Raw genomic sequence first — 17935 nt, 5'->3', positions numbered from 1 at the left:
ATTGCAGGGCACACAGAGAGACTTCTCGTACTGGATTAGTCTTAACAAAGATGAAATAAAATATCTTCTTGAATTTACATCAGGAAATTCTACACCAGCTCCAAGTTCTTTCAGCCTCAGAGATTTGACAAAACAATCTGAGGACATAAATGAGCACTAAATGCTCTTATAATCCTTGATTTCACAAATTATAATTTACATTAGACAGTTCATCTAGATTAAATGTTTTGCTGAGGTTCTCAGTATAGCAAATTGAGGTACCTTGTTTTATGATACAGGAACACAGGGCCTGAAATATGAAAGGGATACTGTCTAAAATTTAAAAAAAAACATGCTGGAAATACTCAGCAGGTCAAGATGCAACAATGAGAATAGAAAAAGTGTAAAAATTTCAGGTCAAAGTATTTGTGTTAGAACTTGGGGAATTCTGCATGATGAAAGTGTTTGAAAAACATTTTTGGTCACCCCATTTTCATTTCAATTCCATGCTCCACTCCCATCCAATATGTCTGACCATGGCCTCATGCACTGTCAAACCTATGGGCCTGTGCTCCTCCTCTACCCCTCTCTCATCATTTTATTCAGGCACCTGCCTGCATTTTGCTTGTATCTTGAAGAAGGGCTCAGGCCCAAATTGTTTGTTCCATATCCTTGCTTCATAAGGAATGTTGCATGGGTTTCTCCAGCACTTTTCCATATTGAACTATAATCACAGTATCTGCAGATATTCTTGTTTAACTTGGTCAATCCAGTTTTCCCTTTATCTGAGATCTGTATCTAAGTGAAATTTATTTCATAATATAGTAGGAATCATAGGGAAAGTAGAATTAGTGTGAAATCAGTGGAGGGTTATGATCACCAATTAAATAACCACAAATGAGCATCCAGTGTTATTGCACATGTATAATACAAATTGCATCATCTGCTGGGTAGTGATGTTATTTGTGTCAGTTAAAGTGATTTTGTTTGAAAGAAGATAAACATCTTGGTACTGTATGTGAATGTCCTGTGACACGTAGAGCTGAAAAAATGCTGGGGAGAGAGATTGGATAGTACCAGAAATTGCTTGCTAGAACTACAATGGCAATTAATTTGTGCTCATTTAATAAAATATATGTGGTAACATCACAGACCAGCACAATAGAAGTTCACCAAGAGAGTCTTATTGTTTTCTTTTAAAGCAATATATTTATTAATAACTTCTAATAATATAACATATTAATTCAATTTATATGTAGCCACAATTCTGGAAAGTCTTTCCAATGTTCAGTCTTAGAAATTGTGCCTTGAAACACAGACTCAAAGTAATCATGAAGGAGGTGGGAAAGACTGAGTGACCGGACCAAACTGCTGTAAGCTCACAAATCCTTGTAAAGTTTCTTGCTGAGAAATATCCTTTTGGACAACTCCCCCTTTCCTTGCATAGGGGAAATGAAACGTATGACTTCCACGTTGCTTCCACAACCCACGTATGGGTCAGTCGAAGTGATCTTTCCTTTGGTCATGGTGTGGTTCAATAATTTCCCTGACAGGAAGAATCAGCTGAATCATCCATTTCACACAGAGTTACTCCACCTCAGTGTTTCATGAGATAGCTGGTGGTTAATAATAAAATGCTGTTTCCTCCAGTGTTTCACTCACATCACCACCTGTGTCCCTGGATAAGGCACAAATGTTTTTTTTCTTCCTCCAGAGTATCAACTTTATGTATAGTCTGTACTAGATGCTGCCACCCAGTCTCTCCACAGCTGTGAATTGTTATAGCCACTACTAGACCTGAAAGAGATACTCACACTAAATGAAACAGGAGCTTGAATAGAGTAGTAATTTCATTATTATGCTTGTGACAGTCTTCACCCCATGTTGTATATTTTCATCTATTTGAAAATATCACAATATACAAATTGATTCTAGGTTACCAACAAGTCTGCAAGTGTCTAAGCATTGTAATAGATTTGTGCTAATATTAAAATTTAGGTTAATGTTAAGCTATATTTCATATAAATATATCTTGGGTAATGTAGCGGGTTTGTAACAGGGTTACACACACCCATACAATACATTCAGAAGTGAGGTCATCTTTTGGAGTCTGGTGTCTGTAAGCCAGAGTTATGAAAGTTATATGGTTTTCAAAAAATTGGAGCTGGCAACTTTTCAAGATTCCAGGTCACATGATTTCCAAGAATTGAGACTAATCTCATTGATGAAGTAATGTCACGTGATTTTGGCAAATTCAAACATTTTTGAGGCAGTTCAGAAGTCAAGACCCTGCGGAACCAATAGGAGTTGGACCATTGGTGAAAGACAGGGTTGAATTGCAGAAACTGGAATCAATGTTGTTATGTGTTGCTCCTAATAAAAGGGGAATGCAGAAATAAGTGGATTTTGAAAAGGAGACCACTTTCTGACTGCTTTTCTTTTGAAAATAAAGAGTGCAGCCTTATTGTGGAAGGAGACTCCATGACTCTTAAGAAGAGGGAGTTGAAGGTCACTAGTGTAAGAGATTAAGAAAAACTCTATTCCTGGAAAGTGGCTCAATAAGATTTGTGAGTTTGGGAAAATCTAAGAACTTGAGCATTAACAAATACTTTGTTATTACTTTTAAGCAACAATTTAAAGAACCTGATGCTTAGCAATTGCTTTGTAATTACTTCTGAAATGCGATTTAAAAGGATCCTCAAAGTTCAACAAGAAGTTTGAAACTGGACTTTAAAATGAAATTTTCAGACTCTAACACATACACACACACACACACACACACACACACACACACACACACACACACACACACACACATATATATACATTTGCGCATAGTTGGGTTAAATTTAGAGATATGTTATTAATAGTTTAATTAAAAACTATTATTTTGAATTTACTACTGTTATGGTGAATCTTCCATTGCTGCTCCTTTCTTAGTACTAATAAGGTTTTACTAGTTTGGAACAGCATCCCTTCAGGTATTGCAGACTGAGGGGTTCTTCATACTGCTTAATAAATGATTACCCGTGAAGAGATAGCACATCATGTTAATTGGATTGTTGAAGCCAATTTGTTCAAAGAGTATTGGCCAATGATTGATGTCACCAACTGCATAACTTCAGGCATGTGCACCAAATAGTGCACTTCAATAAAAAAATTCATCAGAAGTCCCTTAAGATTAACGATGACTTGCTTCAACAAACAATGAGAAGTTAGAGAAACTTAGTGAGTAGAATCCTTCCAAGGGTAGGAATGGTCAGTTAACATTTTGTATCAAGACCCATGGATGCTCCCTGATCCATTGTATCCCTCCAGCTTCTCATTGTTTGTCCAAGATTCCAACATCTGCAGATTTTATGTTTCTCTGATTTGCTTTTAGTCTTGCTTGGTGGATTCTGAGGTAGCTAATGAGACCAATTTGGGAACCATAGAGTCTACAGACAGGGTAGGAGGTGGCTGACAGGCAGGATGGTGGGTAATTTGTGAGTTCATTTCACCATGTACGCAGGGTATCTGATGCATGGGTTTGAAATTTTATATGCCATCCTGAATGTAACTTCCCCCACTCTGAGTAATCATGAGGCAGCTGTTCCCAGAAATCAGTGAGGATGCTGGATATCTTCAAGGACGCTTTGAGTATGTCCTTGGAACTACATTCTCAGTTACCCTGGTGAACTTTTTCTGTGACAGAGCTTTGAATAATATGTCTATATCAGAAGACCATTGTCAGGCATACAATTAATGCAGCCTATTCAATAGAACCAGGACTTCAATGCAGGGTATGTTTTCTTGGACAGGATGCTAACATGGATCCACATCCTCCCAGTGAATTTGGAGGCAATAGTGTATTTCATCACTGACATCTGCTTTGGCCAAAGGTAGCACTGGAAGTGCACATTTTTCATGCTGTTGCACTAGAAACCTTTATTAGTGGAGGCTGTGTAGTGCAGCAGGCTAAGCTTGGTAGAGGACAATCTTAGAACCTGGCCTTTGAAGGTACATAAATCTAAGCATTGTCTGTATTTGTGCACCTTCAAGGGTGACTGAGAACTGGGTGTCCTTGATACTGGAGTGTAATCATCAAGAGTACACAATAAAAATAGGCACTAGTGATTTACATTCACAAATAGAACTTGAAGCACAAAGAAAAAATAGCACCCCACAGCCTAATTTCACGGATTTTATCTGTTGCCTTCTGTTTGCTTTATCCAGCTGAAATATGTTAGAGTGTCAGTTCTAGAGCATGCAAGCAAGAAAAGCAGATGTTGTGTTAAAAGATTCCATCAGGACTCATGTCAGTTGTAATATGTCTACATTATAGGCTCAAAGATATGTGTATATTTGTGGATTACCACTCAAGACAGAAGTATCAGGAATTCCAACATTAGGCAATACATGACTTTTTACCCATTTATTTAGTCAATAGTAAATCAGCATGACCTGCATGCTCTGATTACTACAATGCATACTGTACCTATTATGTTAAACATGGATTTGTAAAATCTGGCTCATCTGTAATATAAGTGCAATTTCTGTACAATAGGCCATCACATTGCACTGAAAATTCAATGCTTCAGCATTGATTTTATTGACACTTCCCTCTGAAATTTATCCAAATAAAAGGAGTCATATTTTCTTTATGAATGTGAGTTATAGTAGATAAAGGAATTTAGTGATGGGTGAGAGGGATTTTCTACTGAAATGATATGGCTTCTAATTCACAACTGTTTCTTAAAAATCCTGTTTCCTTCTGCTTCCATGAAGGCAATATATCCTTTGATATTTTCAAGAATGTGTTGATATTTGTCAAGGTAGAGAGGGGCAGGGATGTTGTGGAGGGGGTGGGGGAAGGGGAAGAATGTTAAAATCCCAGGTTTGTGAATATTTATAGGCCAGTTTTCCAACAGTGTGCTGTTTCTGGGGATGGGGGAAGGGGGTTGATCCCACCAAATTCTATCTTACTTGTGAAGGTAGTTCCAGGAATGAGTTAATATCTTTAAAGGGTGTTGTGCAATGAGATAATATTTGTAGCTGGACAAAATAGAATGGGGGAGAAATGGGTGATTTTTGGGAGAATCGTAATTGGTAGCACAGCTGAATTCAGCAATTTGACTGCTCTGCGAGAAAGAATCTCCTATTATTGTTTTTGATCTCTTCCAATTCTTCTATCTTTTCCTCCTCCTTTTCAGCATCTTTTCCCTTCTCCTGACAAGCAGCTAGGGTATCAGCATTAATGACAGAATGTGAAAGATCCAACAAATTTGAAACACTTAATGGATTATCTTTGGAAATATCTAGCCTGATTCAGCTCTTAAGTCAGGACACCCACTGTAGGTATATGCTTGGTCTCACCAATGTAGAGGATACCGCATCAAGAGCATTGAATGCAGTGGAGAAGGTTGGAGGAGGGGCATGTGAATCTTTGCCTCCCCTGGAAGGGATGTTTTGGTCCTTGGATGGTGAGGAGATATGAGATGGAGAGACAATGCATCTCCTTCTGTTGCAGGGGAAACTGCCTGGGGAGGGATGGGTGGGAGAAATGAGAAGGCTTGTGAGTCACAGAGATAGCAAGTCCCTGGGACTCATTGGTAGAAATGATGAACGCTGATATGCTGTATGGGAGGCCATTCTAGGAAGGGGTGAGAGCAAAAGACTTGAAAGAGAACAAAATACAAGTACTTGGTTTTCCAGAAGCATACAGAAGGGCTACAGAAATCATGTTTGAGGACTGAAATACAAGTATTTTGTATAAAGAAATATACAGGAATGGAACTTAATGGTGTCTGAGAGTGAGCATTCTCTCTATGGGCTGAACAGTCTCCTATATCATCAAAGATTATGTGAAATATGCACAGACACACATACAGATATATATTTGCATATGTGGACACAATCATACAGACAAAAACACTTATCTTCCTGTTGGAGGGAGTGAAATTACCTGCAAACATTATACATTGTCCAGAATTCTGTCAGTCTGGAATGTAATTATAGCAAATTAGGCAGTAGCCTGAAAAAGAGAGGTCACAAAGAATTGGCAGGGTCGAGTTGGGTCATTAACAAGCATCTTAATCTCAGCAGGCATAGGCTGCATTGTTTACCTAGTGCTGGACATTATTCTTCCTGTAGAGTGGAATTTTAAGTGAATTTTTAAAATGGGGGTCTTTTAGTACTATTCAATGTATTGCCAAGTGTTTGTTGATGCATCTAATTGAGTGCAAGGTTCTCCTCAAAACAAATATCAAATTTCTATGTAGCTTAACTTTTTTTATATGCTTCTGGAAAACCAAGTACTACTTTCTATTGCTGTAGACAGATACCTTGATGGTTAGGAACAGTATCCATTACAAGAGGGCTCAAATTACATTTGCTTGCAATCCATACAAATTAACTGAAGTTCCTACATCTGATGCATATTCAGAGATTTCTATTTGGAAAATACATGTGTTGATGTAGATGAAGATATATCAACCTTTCCAGCAATGCTCCTATTCCTCAACATCTCCATTCCATGATCCAATAAACATCTGATATTCATGCTCAAACAATGTCCACTTAGATGAGATATCAGATGCCTGCCATCGCACATGTAAATGAAACACAGTAATTGGAAGACAAAAAGAGAAAATCTTGAACTACTTCTTGTCTACTCGATCAGTTGAGCATAATTATTTAATGCAAACTAGCCTATTTATTCCTGGTATTTGCCCATGCCCTGAATGTCTATAATTGCTGCTGAAATTTTCTTCTGCATTTTCCATTAATCATATTGGAAAAAAATATACAGTTTTTTGAAGTTCAAACGTGATGTAAACCCATGACTGGAATACCACTCCATTAAATGTCATTGGGAAAAAGACTCTGCCAGCCAAATTCCATAGACTACGCTCAATCACTATGAAAAAAACCCAGACAGTAATGCTCCAGCCATGGAAAGACCCAGTCCAGCATCCCAAATAATTACAATCATATGATATTCATGTTTATGAATCATAAAATCACAAGGTCCATTGTGAAGGACATTGACCAGGATGATTTTGTAAGCCAATGAAGTTGTGAACAAGAGACACCAGAGTTGGACTTTAATTTTGAAGAAAGTGAAACTGAAGGATAATAAGGAGGATTCTGTGCTTTGACTGCTATCTTATATTATTTTGAAATAGAATTTCATGATTGTGGAAGTCATCCTTGAAATGATAGTGATCTTAGTTGCAATGCAATTAGCAATGCCTTAGAATAATAGCTCCCCTGCCAGCAGGGATGACACAGAGCAAGAGGCAGTATATTAGATCAATAATGGAGGCTTGCAGCCTCATGGCATGCCTCATGGTGCTGTTTACATCAACTTTAAAGTAAAGAACCTTTTCCTTCATCCATGTGTTGTCTAAGAACTCCAACATAAGAATACAAGATAAAACATGGTGTCAGAAGTGGGATGAAGGAAATTAAAAGGAAATGCTTTAAAAGATAAAATCTAAAGTCAGCAACTGATCAGTGAAGAGAAGCTAAGGAAGTGAAAAATGGAAGGATTACACCCACCAGCGAAACTTAGCTGACAAGTAATGTGGTTGAAAATTGGAACAGATTTAAACAGCATTTTGGATTTCAGTTGGAGCTGACAAGAAAAGTGATAAAGTGAAAGTGTCAGTTTTCTTGCATGTCATGGGTGATGTAGCCCTGGAGGTGTATAATAACTTCACATTTGCTGCTGAAGGAGACAAAATGAAACTGGAAAAAAATAATGGAACAGTTTGAGGCATACTGCATACCTAAACATAATGTGATGTTTGAGGGGCACAGATTTTTCACATGTATACAGAAAACCGAAGAAAGTATTGATCAATATGTTACTGAATTGAGAAACAGAAGCAAAACATGTGAATTTGGAGGACTGATCAACTCACTGATGAAAGACAGACTTGTGTGTGGTATTCCAGATAATAATCTAAGGGAAAGACTGCTAAGACATCAAAATCCAGACCTGGAAAAAGCCATAGCTACAGAAACTGTAAAATTGCAGGTAAAAGAGCTGTTCAGTGAAACTAGCTGCAACGTGGATGCAGCGAGAAAAAACGGACATAAACCATTTAACAAAAAGCTCTCCAAAGTGGAAAGAGAGGTGTGACCAGTGAACAAAAATGAAAGGACAATTGAAAGCCATGTTGTCGATGAAGTACACAACACCTACCAAAAAAGGCCAGTGCATGGTAAAACATGCAATATGTGCAACAAAAGCGACCATTATGCCCTTTGCTGGAGGAACAAAGTGCAACGAAGCGAGATTCATGCAGTAGATGAAAGGGAGATAGAAGAATTCTATGTAGATATTGTGAATAAAAACAGGAAAGAAAACAGAGACTGGTTTTAGCCAAAAATAGGGGGTTGATTTATATGTGGTATTGACTTTTACACAATTATATACAGCATCCTCTACTTCCTCAGGAGTTTGCAGAGGAGCTAGTGGAGTTGTTCAAGTGAACCGGTGCGGACTTGAAGGGCCGACATGTCCTGTTTCCGTGCTGTAAACGGTTATATGGTTATATAGTTATGTGATGTTGGGATTAAAGGTGAATGACATATACATTTCAGTTAAATTGGATACTGGAGCACAAATTAATGTAATATCAGAGATTGATTTTAAGAAGATTAGACTGAGACCAAAGTTGTATGGAACAAAAGTGAAGGTGACAGGATATTCAGGTACTGATATACCAGTGCAAGAAGAATGCATGGTCAAAGTGAAACACAAGGACAAAGAGCACATGCTAGCATTCATCATGGTACTAAAAAATGTACAGGACATACTAGATTTAACAGCCTGTGAGTAACTGAACCTGGTAAAAAAGAGTCTTCATTGTGGAAAAGTGAAGGAGAAATAGTCTATGATGAACTCATGAAAGAGTACAATGACCTATTTTATGGTCTAGGCTGCCTTCCAAGAGAACGCATGATCAGAGTGGATAAACGTGTGCCACTGATACTACATCCATGCAGAAAATTTCCATTTGCAGAGTTGGACAGGATGGAAAGCCTGAATGTGATTCAGAAGATAGATGAGCCAACGGAGTGGGTGAGTTCACTCGTCATGGTGGACAAAACGAATGGAAAGCTTAGAATTTGCTTGGATCCAAGAGATCTTAACAGAGCAATCAAGAAAGAACACTTTAAGCTTCAGACGTGTGAAGAAATCATGTCACAGTTTGCAAATGCAAAGTTTTTTAGAAAGTTAGATGCATCATCAGGATTTTGGCAGTTAAATTGGATGAAACAAGTTCAAGACTGTGCAATTTCAATAGTCCATTTGGCAGATAGAGATTCGGAATTGTCTCAGCTCCTGAAGTGTATCACAAAACTATCCATATGATCTATGAGCACCTGGACGGAGTTGATACTTCAATGGATCACATCATAATATGGAGAACCACGAGAATGGAGCATGATGAGGGACTAAGGAAAGTGCTGGAGGTAACAAGGAAAGCAAACCTGAAGCTGAACAGAGAGAAATGCCATAACTAGCATTTGTAGGAGATATTATTGGCAGTGAGGGCATCAGACCAGATCCCAGAAAGGTGTCCGTCATTGGGAGCATGCCAAGGCCACAATTCAAAAAGGATGTTCAGAGGTTTAACGGAATGGTCAACTAAATGGTTAAATTCATATCCAATCTCTCAGAAAATATGGCTCCATTGAGAAGACTAACAAAAAAAACATTTAATGGGAGTGGAATCATGAGCATGAATAGTCATGGAGCGAACTAAAGTAACTGCACACAGAGTTCTGAGGTTTTACGACTCAGTGAGACCCATCAAGATATCATCAGATGCATCACATAGTGGGATTGGTGCAACCCATTGCATATGCATCACGCTCAATGACAGGCCCAGAGACATGATACATTGTATAGGAGCTGCCCAGCATCACATACGCCTGTGAAAGATTTCATCAGTTTGTGTAAAGACAAGCAATCAGTGAAGAGACTGACCATTAAGCTCTTGATTGCGTTGTTCCAAAAGCCATTAAATGATTGTCCACTGAGAATACAAAGAATAATGATTAGTCTGCAACACTATACACTGAATGTGGCGTACACTCCAGGTAAGATAAAGAACACAGCAGACATGTTGTCTAGAGCTGTTGACACGAGAGAGCCCACAAACACCAAAATGGATGAAGATGTGAATGTCTTTGTGGACATGATCACAAGTGCACTGCCCATATCAGATGCAAAAATGGAGCTCAAAGTCAGAGACAAACAAAGATGAAACACTGAGACAACTGTGAAAAAATAATCTTGGATGAATGGCCCAACATGAAGCAGGACTGCTCACCTGACATTTCAGAGTACTGGAACTGCAGGGCAAAACTATTAGTGGTTGAAGACATCATCTACAAAGGAAGTAAAATCCTTATCCCAGAGTCTGAGAAAAGAGATGCTAAAAAGGATCCACGGAGGACATCTCAGAATTGAAAAGGGTAAGAAAAGAGCACGAGAGGTGATGTACTGGCCAAGAATCACTATGACATAACAAATGAAGTATCAAACTGTACAATATGCTGGAAATATTAAGAAAGAAATCCTGCACAACCACTAAAGCCACACCCAGCACCAAACAGTCCTTACAAAAGGTAGGCATTGACCTATTAGAATCTCAAGGGAAGGACTATCTGGTAGTCACAGACTATTATTCCCTGTATCAAGAGGTATGTAAACTGAACACCACCTCTGCAGATGCTGTAATAACAGAAAATGAAGCCATAATCTCCAGACGTGGCGTGGCAAGCGAGGTCTTCACAGAAAATAGACCCTAGTTTTGCAATTTAAAGTTTTGGCAGTTTGCCAAAGAGTGGGACTTTATACACACCACATCATGTTCTCATTTTCCACAGTCCAGTCATCTAGTGGAAAAATCAGTACAGACAGTAAAAAGACTGATGAACAAGGCCAAAGACAGTGGAACAGACTTCTACCAGAGCATGCTAATATATCGCACAATGCCACTGGAGTGCGGTACGTCACCAGCACAACTCCTTATGAGACTTAGGCTAAGATCAAACCTACCCATTCAGGAGAACCTCCTAAAAGCAAAAGAGGAGGAGAAACTGAGGAAGTTCAATGAACCACAGAAATAAAAGCAAAACTATTGCTTTGATAGAGGAAGAAAAAACCTACCAGAACTCCACACTGGTGACCACATAAGGCTAAAAGACAAAACAAACTTATGAACTCAGAAGGGAATTGTCCTTAGTGAAGTCCAACCAAGATCATACACTATTCAGACAGATGAAGGTGCTGTGAAAAAATCATCGAGATCCTCAAATGGGACCAGCCACAGTAGATGGAAGGACAGATACTGTTGAACAACCTGAATGCACGTCTGAGAAGACATCATCTGAGGCAACAACTCAGATTCAAGGACAATCACTCAGTAGATCGTCAAGGCACGTGAATCCTCCTAAGAGACTCATTGAGCAAATTTAAAGACTCCTGTTATAGAATGAAGTATTGCTATCTTATTCACTCTTCAAGGTTTAGTGCATGTAAATGTGAACAAGTTTAAAAAATGTTAACAATGTTGATAACAATGAAAATGTAAGTTCCTGATGTTAAAGTTAAAATAGCAGAGTTATACAAAGAAAACATGTTATTTTAAAGTAAGCTACTTTTGTTTTAAGAAAGGGAATTGTAATGATGGTTGCAATGCAACTAACAACGTTTTAAGGATTATAGCTACCCTTTGATTATACTTGGCTGCCAGCAGGGGCTGACCCAGAGCAAGAGGCAGTATGTTAGATTTTTAATGGAGACTTGCAGCCTCATGGTGCTGCTTACATCAACTTTAAAGTAATGAACCTATTCCTTCATTCATGAGTTGTCTAAGAACCTACACATATGAATGCAAGATGAAACGATCCTCTTTCTCAAACTTTCATTCCGAACATACATTAAAACATAAATTTGATGTTAAGTAACTATGCTTCTTAATTTTTATGATCTCCTCTGCCACATTTTAGTTATTAATCTTGATGGTTAACAGTTTGCACATTTTGAGCTTTGCTCTCCCATTGTGACTGAAAGATTCTTTGAAGTTTATTTATCAAGATGACCCTGATACCTGTAGTTCCAGAGAAATGGACAGTACCCTGGTCCACTAACAGTTCCCTAAATACGTGCTATAAATGGTTATATGGTTATATGGTTATAGACACTAATTTGAACCTCCCTTCTATCAGCCTTTCATAAATTATTTTCAACCACTTCATCATCTATATGGATCTCTCCCAGTCACTCACTAAAAATTGCAAAAAAAAATGCAGTGTACACTCCTCCATCAGATTAAATGACAAATGTCACATAGATGTGAAAATTTGTAAAATATCCTTTACATTTCCACTGTAATTTAAAAAAAATTAACGCCAGGATGACAAAACTGGAATACTTCATCATCCTTTGTTTTAAAATCTAAGGTGACCCTGGCCTCAGATGAGTTTCAACTAAATCAACTAAAGGGTGTGAAGTAGTACCCACCCAAAAGTCAAGTAAATCAAAGTAATTTCTTTTTTTAAAAAAAACTTTATTTAAAACTTTTAAAAACAACATGAAAAGATTACAAAAAAAATTATACAATAAAAAAAATCAACAAACACCCCTCCCTCTTCCCCACTCCCCCAGCTAGCCCCCACAAGGGGAGCCAAAAAAACAAACCATAAAACATATACAACATTTTAAGATGTTTCTAAACCATATATTCCAAATAAGGCGACCTTATCAAAGTCATTTCTAAAAGAAAATATTTTCATAACTTTAAAGTGGCATGCTATCAGAATAGTTATCTTACCCTTATTTGACAAGAACAAAGTTCGTAGGTTGTTGTAACTGAAAAAGAATTCCAATTGAAGACAATTTGCATTATTGATAGTGATACAGCACTTGAAAAAGTACTAATTGATCAAATTGTAATTTATCTTACTTGTAACAATGTAGAATTCAAGTAAAGGGCATAGTCATTTAGTGAGGGCAAAGTCTTGTATGGTTGCTATGCAAGTAATTGTTTGCTCAGATATCAGCATATTTAAACTTAAGATAAATATTTAAATCTTGCTGACGGAGACTTGTCATAATCACAGTAAAAGTACTTTCCATTTGTAAAAAAGCCTAAAAGGCTGATTGAACACCTAATTTTAGACATGACTCTTTTGCTTTAAGATTCACTTCAAAGTCTTGAGTATATAAAGAAAGCTGACGATCTAATACAGAGGTGAAATAGCGCTGGAAATGGGGAGGTGGGACATTTTAAAATCATACCTGCCCTCTCAAGCAGCTATAAAAGTTCCCATTGGATAGCTTGAGGAACCATTTAGGAGTTCTCTTGGCCAACACCCTCCCTTCAAACAGTATCTTTTTAAAAATAGTCTCATTAGTTGCTTCTGTTCGTTTTCTCTCCGGCTCTCTTTATAACTTTCACACAAACAATTGTTTAATTAATTTCTACTAATACTCTGTGAGGTTATAGCAAGCAAAGTGGGAACTTCGACAGATTGTTAGATCATAAATCTTGAGTCTTCCCTTTAAAAAATTAATTTAATTTTAATTTAGATTTAATTTAATTTAGACATACAGCGCAGTAACAGGCCATTTCGGCCCATGTGTTTGTGCTGCCAAATTATGTACAATTTACCTACAACACCCCCCCACGTTTTGAATAGTGGAAGAAAACTGAGCCCCCAGGGAAAATCCATGCAGACACAGGGAGAATATACAAACACCTTATAGACAGGATGGGACTTGAACCCCGAATTGAATATCCCAAATTGGCATATTAATTTATGTATTTCCTACATTACAACAGTTCTACTTTTTTTTTAAAGTAATCTATTAGCAGTAATGCATTTTGGAGTGGTCTGAAGTCATAAAAGATGCTATTCTAAAAAAAATTAGATGGTGAATATTTGCCACTGGCCATATAGTTTTGATCCACCAGTGCCTTTCTGTGCAGATTCTATGTTCAAAGTCAGTCTTTTGAAAACAGAATTAATGAACATTCTAACAGAAAACTCTAGAAATACTGCATCGTTCTTCAGAGACCATTAGGAAAAGTGAAACTAATATTTCAATACTCTCAGTTGCTGAAAGAACAATTGTGCATTTCAAGCTTTTTCCACAGATTCCCAGTAGGCTGAAACTGTATTGTTAAATAATTAATTTATTTTAGTTTCAAGGATGCAAACATGAGAAAATTTTAACTTTGATAAGGAGTTATTGATCCATTTACAGGAGAATGGCTGGGCAACATCTCAGATTTCAAGGTGAGATGGTCTATTTAGATTGCAGAACATTTCACTCATACACACACTCACCGCATTTATTTTAAAAAGTCATTCTATTGCATCCAGTTTTGCTGAAGAGAAGTCACAGTCTGTAAGTGGGATAATGTGTTTATTTGATCACTAATTCCCCACACAACATGGTCATTCTCACAGGAATACCAGTCTGATAAATTTTCAAATCTAAGGCATGGTTGCAGGAATTTTACATATCAAACCTATAAATTCTGCCACTTTTAACAAATTAAAAGTCATATCTTGCAGAATTTTAACTTACTGTAATATTTCATCAACAAAATATGATTTCTTAAAAATTAGCAGAAATCAATCATGTTGGGTTTTTAAAATTTTAGATTTCCATTTTTTCAACAGCAAACTTTATTCTCCTCCTCTAGTGTCAACATTATCATATCTTAAGATGCAGCCATTCATTTTGACCACATGTGTTTTTCATTTCCTTAACCATATATTTTTTCCCTCTTCTGTGTCGTTGTAAGCCTGCTTCAATTACTATCTCAGCACAGTTCAGGAAGACTGCCTCTGAGACAGAAATAGATCAGTAACTATGAATCTGGTGTGCTAACAAGAGCCCTGTTACATGTTTACAGATTGGTGACTCCTTTGCTTTTCACGGGGTTTGGTAATTACCCTACTAATACATCTTCACTTGTAGATGTTACTTGGAGGTTTGGTAAGGGTTTTAGTGTTGGGGGTTGTTGGAAAAAGTGCATTCAACTTACTAATATTTTACTGAGTGATTTATTTTATTGGATTATCCCTCTTAAACTCATTTGTTGCAAGTGAAAGATACAGTGGGGAATATTTCTGCTTATTTATAATAATGGATTTAATGGGACCAATTAAAAATCAGCAGAATAATTTTCTAATTTACAATCTCTCATATTAAAGCATGATTTTTCTTTTAAAAAATAAATAATATTTGGCATATTAACAGACAAAATGGTGAGGTGAAAGACAAAAGTAGCCTTACTGGTAGTATACAACAATGACAGCCATAGAACATTCAGATTACTGAAACAAAGACTCAAACACTCCAGGTTCAATCTACCAAATTGATTCAACATTTTTTTCTGTCATTGATTTTTAAAATATTTTCATATCAAGATATAATTATTAATACATAAAAAGCACCTCATCTTGAAAAGAATACCTGTATTGTGCAGCTTTTTTATTGGTCTTATTTACCAATTGATATTTACCCAAATTATGAATCTAACCCTAATTGATAATATAATTGATGAAAGGAATTTTATAAAAGAACAAATCTGTAGTGTTACAGCTAACAATGAAAAAAAATTATTTACACTCCATTGCTTCAGTTCAACTCATTCAGAGCTATTTCATGTCTTGGGCATAAAATTTCAAAGCCTTCTCCAGAAGGAGATAGTTCAAGTAGGGCAATGCTTCAATGGAATACCAGAAGAAAATTGTCCCTAATTAATCATGGTGAATTAGTCCTTGCTGAATTCAGAAATATCATAAAATGTTATGCCAACCAAACAGCAATTTGATAAGAAAACAGGTGGCAGATAAACACACATATGATCCAGAAATTTAGTGAGAATTATAGCATGTAAATCAGTATTTGATTGAGCTATAATTATGGATGTTCTAGCCAGCTCTAGAACAACATTGGCATCACATAAACATCATGTGATGTTTAATATCAATCTGAATCACTGAAGTCAATACGGAATTTGAGGCTGAATTTCTAATTTCTTTGCAGTACTGTACTAAACTGCATTTCAAACAGTCAGCTCTCTGAAATAGAATTTAAAACTATTGTAATAATTGAATTTTGTGGACTAATTTTTAGGGTAAAATTTAGGGGTGGACTATTCCTTGCTCACTACTTTTGACCATGATAAGTATCTGTGTTTTTTGGGGTGTCTGGAGCTTGGATGGGCAGGTGGCTGGGGCCTGGATGAAGGCATTGGAAGAGGAGATAGCTGTGGTTTAGGCAAGAGTTCATAGTCAGGGCGTCGGGAACTCAGATGGATGGGAGGCCAAGGCATTGGGAGCTTGGATAGATGGGTGGCCAGTGCCTGAGCGAGGGATGGAAGATCCACCTAGATGAGAATCCGTGGTTGGGAAGTCGGGAGCTCGGATGGGCAAGCACCTGGGGCCAAAAATAGGGTTGTCGACTTTTATACACAATATATGTACCAGATTTTTGGGCCAAATATAGGGGATTGACTTTTACATGAGATAGACTATTACAAGCGACTATACAGTACCTGTTTTGTACGTGGAGGTAAAAAATAGTGGTATTGGGACAGCTACAATGTGATAAACCAGAATTATGACATTAGCTGATCTCCATTATTATACTTCTGAAAAATCGAATCTGATTTTAATGTAGCGCTACTTATGTAGCCTTTCCCTTTAAGGAAAGTACTCACATTCTCCCTATGGGAATTCAGGTAATTGTGGCTGCTTCTAAATTCCTATGGTCAATTAGAGGTCAGCAAATTGCTTGCAAATTTTAGGCTGCAGGATAAAAAGCAAAGGATTTCTCTTTTCTTAAATTGTTTTCCGTCTGCAACAAAGTGTGATGCTTGGTGTCTGATGTCGTAGAATACCAATAAATAGTGGTATTAATCTCACTTTTGTTCCCTTTTTGTTAGCAAGAGGTCAATTATAGTTTAATTATTATTTTGGTATGGGGACTTTATAGATGGCCAATGCTTGTAAATTACAGGATATGACTAGAAGCATTTGGTATGTTGAGGTTATTTTTTTATTTTTAACAATGTGTGTTTCTGGATTGTAATATTACCATATTTATAATGAAACCTGTGATTTCTGTTGGCTACACATCCAATGATCTGGCACACTTGGGAATTTGGTGGTGCTGGATTAGCACATTTCCCAGCCAATTTCTTGCATGTTATCTAATTTAATTTACTTGTGTTATAATACATTTCTGAGTAACTGAACTACATTTAAAGGAAACATGGGAAATGAGACCATGGTCAGTTGAAGGGGCCACAGGAACCAGGGCCCAATGAGTGGAAAGGAGGAGCATATGAACTATAACCACTACTAGTCAGAAGAAAATGGTGTAAATGTTATTTGGAGAGATAGATAATGAACCATCAAGATTTCTCGATAGTAGATGATCAGAGGTCTATTGTAATCACTTATGGGTGGACAGTGGTTCCATTCGTATTCAATTATCATGGACAGACCATCTTTTAATGTATAATTGATCTCAGTTCTTCAGACAAAAGTTTGCATCACAACTACAAGAAACAATGTCATGACATTAAAAAATTTTATTTAATTGAACATGGAAAATAACTGATTTCAATATGCATTTCCTTAAGCAGATTTGTTAAATCAATACGTTTTCTCTCTTGAATGAAGTCAACTGCTTCCTTAAATCAAAGGAAAGTGGAAGAGTTAAGAATGCAGACTCCCATCAACTGTCAAAACAGATGGCTTTCCATTATAACAGTGGTTCTCAACCTTTTTCTTTCCACTCACATACCACTTGAAGTATTCCCTATGCCATAGGTGCTCTGTGATTAGTAAGGGATTATGTGGATGGAAAGTTTGAAAACCACTGTTTTAATCTTACCTAATTGACTTGTTAGGTGCATGTTTT

At 37.0% G+C, this 17935-nt stretch overlaps 1 protein-coding gene and 1 long non-coding RNA gene across 14 annotated transcripts in view; both read right to left on the bottom strand.

Annotated features, from left to right (window-relative positions):
• The window catches only part of prdm16 (PR domain containing 16), an 829575-nt gene that overhangs the window by 289313 nt on the left and 522327 nt on the right, over window positions 1-17935 (bottom strand). The gene's annotated exons all lie outside the window — the stretch shown is intronic.
• On the bottom strand, window positions 6477-13015 carry LOC138754359 (uncharacterized). The gene is made up of 3 exons (XR_011351701.1): window positions 12951-13015; window positions 12819-12856; window positions 6477-6557 (listed from the first exon to the last, which is right to left on the bottom strand). It is a non-coding gene; the product is annotated as an uncharacterized lncRNA (long non-coding RNA).

The sequence above is a fragment of the Narcine bancroftii genome, chromosome 2 (assembly GCF_036971445.1).
Source record: "Narcine bancroftii isolate sNarBan1 chromosome 2, sNarBan1.hap1, whole genome shotgun sequence".
Classification (NCBI taxonomy): Eukaryota; Metazoa; Chordata; class Chondrichthyes; order Torpediniformes; family Narcinidae; genus Narcine; species Narcine bancroftii.
Note: the sequence above shows the minus strand (reverse complement) of the source record. Positions and strands in the feature narration are given on the sequence as shown.